The sequence below is a fragment of the Branchiostoma floridae genome, chromosome 16 (assembly GCF_000003815.2).
Source record: "Branchiostoma floridae strain S238N-H82 chromosome 16, Bfl_VNyyK, whole genome shotgun sequence".
In the NCBI taxonomy this organism is placed as follows: Eukaryota; Metazoa; Chordata; class Leptocardii; order Amphioxiformes; family Branchiostomatidae; genus Branchiostoma; species Branchiostoma floridae.
Window position 1 is genome coordinate 11100762 of NC_049994.1, and position 5489 is coordinate 11106250.

Consider the following 5489-nt stretch of genomic DNA (forward strand, 5'->3'; position numbering starts at 1 on the left):
ACCACTTTTTTGGGTTCGAGGATGGATTTGCCAGGTCGAGACAAAGGCCGAGTCTGTGGTTGTGCTTCGCCTTTCTGATTAACTTTGTACAACTATTACGGATATGCTTGAACGTGTTGTATATCTCTGGCCTGTTAGTTTTCTTGTATTTACGGTACATTCGTCTCTTCTTCCTTAGCATTTGTCTGATTTCACACGTCATCCAAGGTTGGTCTCTTGGTCGGATTGTGACCTGTTTGCTGGGTACAAACCGCGCGATCGTTGTAGAAAGGGTTGTCATGAATGTTTCGGTTAAGGCGTTTATGTCCGGAATGTTCTCCGAGACAATGGAACCCCAATCTATAAGTAAGAGCTCAGAGTTCAATCCTTCATAATCTGCCTTCTGAAACTCGTATACAGTACGTTTGTAGGTTTTAACACGGGGGATTTTAAGATACATTTTGCCATATACAAGTGAGTGGTCACAATTTGACAAAGGCGGGTTTGTACCACACTCCGTAAAGAGACTTGGTGAATCTGTAATGAGGACATCGAGCAAGGATGACGATGTGTCGGTAATGCGAGTGGGCTCTGAAATCAGCTGGTCGAAGTTGTTTTCTGATGTAAACATTTCAATCGTGGAAGCGGCATTGTCAGAATTTGCATTCAAATCACCAAGCAAGACAATAGTAGTTTTGTCAGAAGGGCCGCTGTCAATAATTACGTCAACTGATTGTTGCAGGTGCTCAAAGAATGTGGAGCGTTCCTCTGCACTCTGGCCGGGCGGTCTATAACAACAACAAACAAATAGTTTCATACCGATATCCACCTCACACCAGATTGCTTCAGACGTATCACTTTCTAGATCGCTCCTCCTTTTACATGGTACAGAGTTGGATATATACAGTGCAACTCCGCCACCATGGCGGTTGCGATCTCGACGCATGGGGACTTGATAAGAGGGGAGGTACATATCTACGTCTGGGATGGTGGAGTCACACCATGTCTCGGAGAGAGCAATGACATCGTACCCCTCCTCTAGAGCAATGGTCTCAAGTTCATGGAGTTTGGTAAAATCATGTGCGGGAAGACTCCTCACGTTTGCGTGACAGAGAGAAAAGTGTTTCTGATTATTTACAGGCATTAGTTATACCTAACCGCTAGGGTTAGGGTTAGGGTTAAGGTTAGGGTTAGGGTAGTGCTTAGATGCAATATGTCTACGAGTGTATTTTAGTCGGTCAAACTTGGTATCATTGAAAAGGTATCTTGTTACAGTGTTGTAATCTGCAAACCGTTTAGAAATCGGGTGGTTACATTCCGAGATATGACTTAAGCACTAACCGCTAGGGTTAGGGTTAGGGTTAAGGTTAGGGTTAGGTAGTGCTTAGATGCAATATGGCTAAGAGTGGATTCTAGTCGGTCAAACTTGGTATCATTGAAAAGGTATCTTGGTACAGAGTTGTAATCTGTAAACCGTTTAGAAATCGGGTGGTTACATCCCGAGATATGACTTAAGCACTAACCGCTAGGGTTAGGATAAAGGTTAAGGTTAGGGTTAGGGAAGTGCTTAGATGCAATATGGCTAAGAGTGGATTCTAGTCGGTCAAACTTGGTATCATTGAAAAGGTATCTGGGTACAGAGTTGTAATCTGCAAACCGTTTAGAAATCGTTTGTTTACTTCCCGAAATATGACTTAAGCACTACTCGCTAGGGTTAGGGTTAGGGTTAAGGTTAGGGTTAGGGTAGTGCTTAGATGCAATATGGCTAAGAGTTGATTCTAGTCGGTCAAACTTGGTATCATTGAAAAGGTATCTTGGTACAGAGTTGTAATCTGCAAACCGTTTTGAAATCGGGTGTTTACTTCCCGAGATATGACTTAAGCACTAACCGCTAGGGTTAGGGTTAGGGTTAAGGTTAGGGTTAGGGTAGTGCTTAGATGCAATATGGCTAAGAGTGTATTCTAGTCGGTCAAACTTGGTATCATTGGAAAGGTATCTTGGTGCAGAGTTGTAATCTGCAAACCGTTTAGAAATCGGGTGTTTACTTCCCGAGATATGACTTAAGCACTAACCGCTAGGATTAGGGTTAGGGTTAAGGTTAGATTTAGGGTAGTGCTTAGATGCAATATGGCTAAGAGTGTATTCTAGTCGGTCAAACTTGGTATCATTGAAAAGGTATCTTGGTACAGTGTTGTAATCTGCAAACCGTTTAGAAATCAAGTGTTTACTTCCCGAGATATGACTTAAGCACTAACCGCTAGGGTTAGGGTTAGGGTTAAGGTTAGGGTTAGGGTAGTGCTTAGATGCAATATGGCTAAGAGTGTATTCTAGTAGGTCAAACTTGGTATCATTGAAAAGGTATCTTGGTACAGAGTTGTAATCTGCAAACCGTTTAGAAATCGGGTGTTTACTTCCCGAGATATGACTTAAGCACTAACCGTTAGGATTAGGGTTAGGGTTAAGGTTAGATTTAGGGTAGTGCTTAGATGCAATATGGCTAAGAGTGTATTCTAGTCGGTCAAACTTGGTATCATTGAAAAGGTATTTTGGTACAGTGTTGTAATCTGCAAACCGTTTAGAAATCAAGTGTTTACTTCCCGAGATATGACTTAAGCACTAACCGCTAGGGTTAGGGTTAGGGTTAAGGTTAGGGTAGTGCTTAGATGCAATATGGCTAAGAGTGTATTCTAGTCGGTCAAACTTGGTATCATTGAAAAGGTATCTTGGTACAGAGTTGTAATCTGCAAACCGTTTAGAAATCGGGTGTTTACTTCCCGAGATATGACTTAAGCACTAACCGCTAGGGTTAGGGTTAGGGTTAAGGTTAGGGTTAGGGTAGTGCTTAGATGCAATATGGCTAAGAGTGTATTCTAGTCGGTTAAACTTGGTATCATTGAAAAGGTATCTGGGTACAGATTGTAATCTGCAAACCGTTTAGAAGTCGTTTGTTTACTTCCCGAGATATGACTTAAGCACTAACCGCTAGGGTTAGGGTTAGGGTTAAGGTTAGGGTTAGGGTAGTGCTTAGATGCAATATGGCCAAGAGTGTATTCTAGTCGGTCAAACTTGGTATCATTGAAAAGGTATCTTGGTACAGTGTTGTAATCTGCAAACCGTTTAGAAATCGGATGGTTACATTCCGAGATATGACTTAAGCACTAACCGCTAGGTTTAGGGGTAGGGTTAAGGTTAGGGTTAGGGTAGTGCTTAGATGCAATATGGCTAAGAGTGGATTCTAGTCGGTCAAACTTGGTATCATTGAAAAGGTATCTGGGTACAGAGTTGTAATCTGCAAACCGTTTAGAAATCGGGTGCTTACTTCCCGAGATATGACTTAAGCACTAACCGCTAGGGTTTTGGTTAGGGTTAAGGTTAGGGTTAGGGTAGTGCTTAGATGCAATATGGCTAAGAGTGTATTCTAGTCGGTCAAACTTGGTATCATTGAAAAGGTATCTTGGTACAGAGTTGTAATCTGCAAACCGTTTTGAAATCGAGTGTTTACTTCCCGAGATATGACTTAAGCACTAACCGCTAGGGTTAGGGTTAGGGTTAAGGTTAGGGTTAGGGTAGTGCTTAGATGCAATATGGCTAAGAGTGGATTCTAGTCGGTCAAACTTGGTATCATTGAAAAGGTATCTTGGTACAGAGTTGTAATCTGCAAACCGTTTAGAAATCGGGTGTTTACTTCCCGAGATATGACTTAAGCACTAACCGCTAGGGTTAGGGTTAGGGTTAAGGTTAGGGTTAGGGTAGTGCTTAGATGCAATATGGCTAAGTATGGATTCTAGTCGGTCAAACTTGGTATCATTGAAAAGGTATCTTGGTACAGAGTTGTAATCTGCAAACCGTTTAGAAATCGGATGGTTACATCCCGAGATATGACTTAAGCACTAACCGCTAGGTTTAGGGGTAGGGTTAAGGTTAGGGTTAGGGTAGTGGTTAGATGCAATATGGCTAAGAGTGTATTCTAGTCGGTCAAACTTGGTATCATTGAAAAGGTATCTTGGTACAGAGTTGTAATCTGCAAACCGTTTAGATATCGGGTGTGTTCTCCATGAGATTGCTGCTTAGTACATTAACCGCTAGGTGTGGATATTTAGGGTTAAGGTTAGGGTTAGGGTAGTGCTTAGATGCAATATGGCTAAGAGTGGATTCTAGTCGGTCACGTCAAACTTGGTATCATTGAAAAGGTATCTTGGTACAGAGTTGTAATCTGCAAACAGTTCAGAAATCGGGTGTTTACTTCCCGAGATATGACTTAAGCACTAACCGCTAGGGTTTTGGTTAGGGTTAAGGTTAGGGTTAGGGTAGTGCTTAGATGCAATATGGCTAAGAGTGTATTCTAGTAGGTCAAACTTGGTATCATTGAAAATGTATCTTGGTACAGAGTTGTAATCTGCAAACCGTTTAGAAATCGGGTGTTTACTTCCCGAGATATGACCTAAGCACTAACCGCTAGGGTTAGGGTTAGGGTTAAGGTTAGGGTTAGGGTAGTGCTTAGATTCAATATGGCTAAGTATGGATTCTAGTCGGTCAAACTTGGTATCATTGAAAAGGTATCTGGGTACAGAGTTGTAATCTGCAAACCGTTTAGAAATCGTTTGTTTACTTCCCGAGATATGACTTAAGCACTAACCGCTAGGGTTAGGATAAAGGTTAAGGTTAGGGTTAGGGAAGTGCTTAGATGCAATATGGCTAAGAGTGTATTCTAGTCGGTCAAACTTGGTATCATTGAAAAGGTATCTTGGTACAGAGTTGTAATCTGCAAACCGTTTAGAAATCGGGTGTTTACTTCCCGAGATATGACTTAAGCACTAACCGCTAGGATTAGGGTTAGGGTTAAGGTTAGATTTAGGGTAGTGCTTAGATGCAATATGGCTAAGAGTGTATTCTAGTCGGTCAAACTTGGTATCATTGAAAAGGTATCTTGGTACAGTGTTGTAATCTGCAAACCGTTTAGAAATCAAGTGTTTACTTCCCGAGATATGACTTAAGCACTAACCGCTAGGGTTAGGGTTAGGGTTAAGGTTAGGGTTAGGGTAGTGCTTAGATGCAATATGGCTAAGAGTGTATTCTAGTCGGTCAAACTTGGTATCATTGAAAAGGTATCTTGGTACAGAGTTGTAATATGCAAACCGTTTAGAAATCGGGTGTTTACTTCCCGAGATATGACTTAAGCACTAACCGTTAGGATTAAGGTTAGGGTTAAGGTTAGATTTAGGGTAGTGCTTAGATGCAATATGGCTAAGAGTGTATTCTAGTCGGTCAAACTTGGTATCATTGAAAAGGTATTTTGGTACAGTGTTGTAATCTGCAAACCGTTTAGAAATCAAGTGTTTACTTCCCGAGATATGACTTAAGCACTAACCGCTAGGGTTAGGGTTAGGGTTAAGGTTAGGGTAGTGCTTAGATGCAATATGGCTAAGAGTGTATTCTAGTCGGTCAAACTTGGTATCAGTGAAAAGGTATCTCCTATACGCGCCGCCAACTGGTGCCGAGCGAACTTAGGA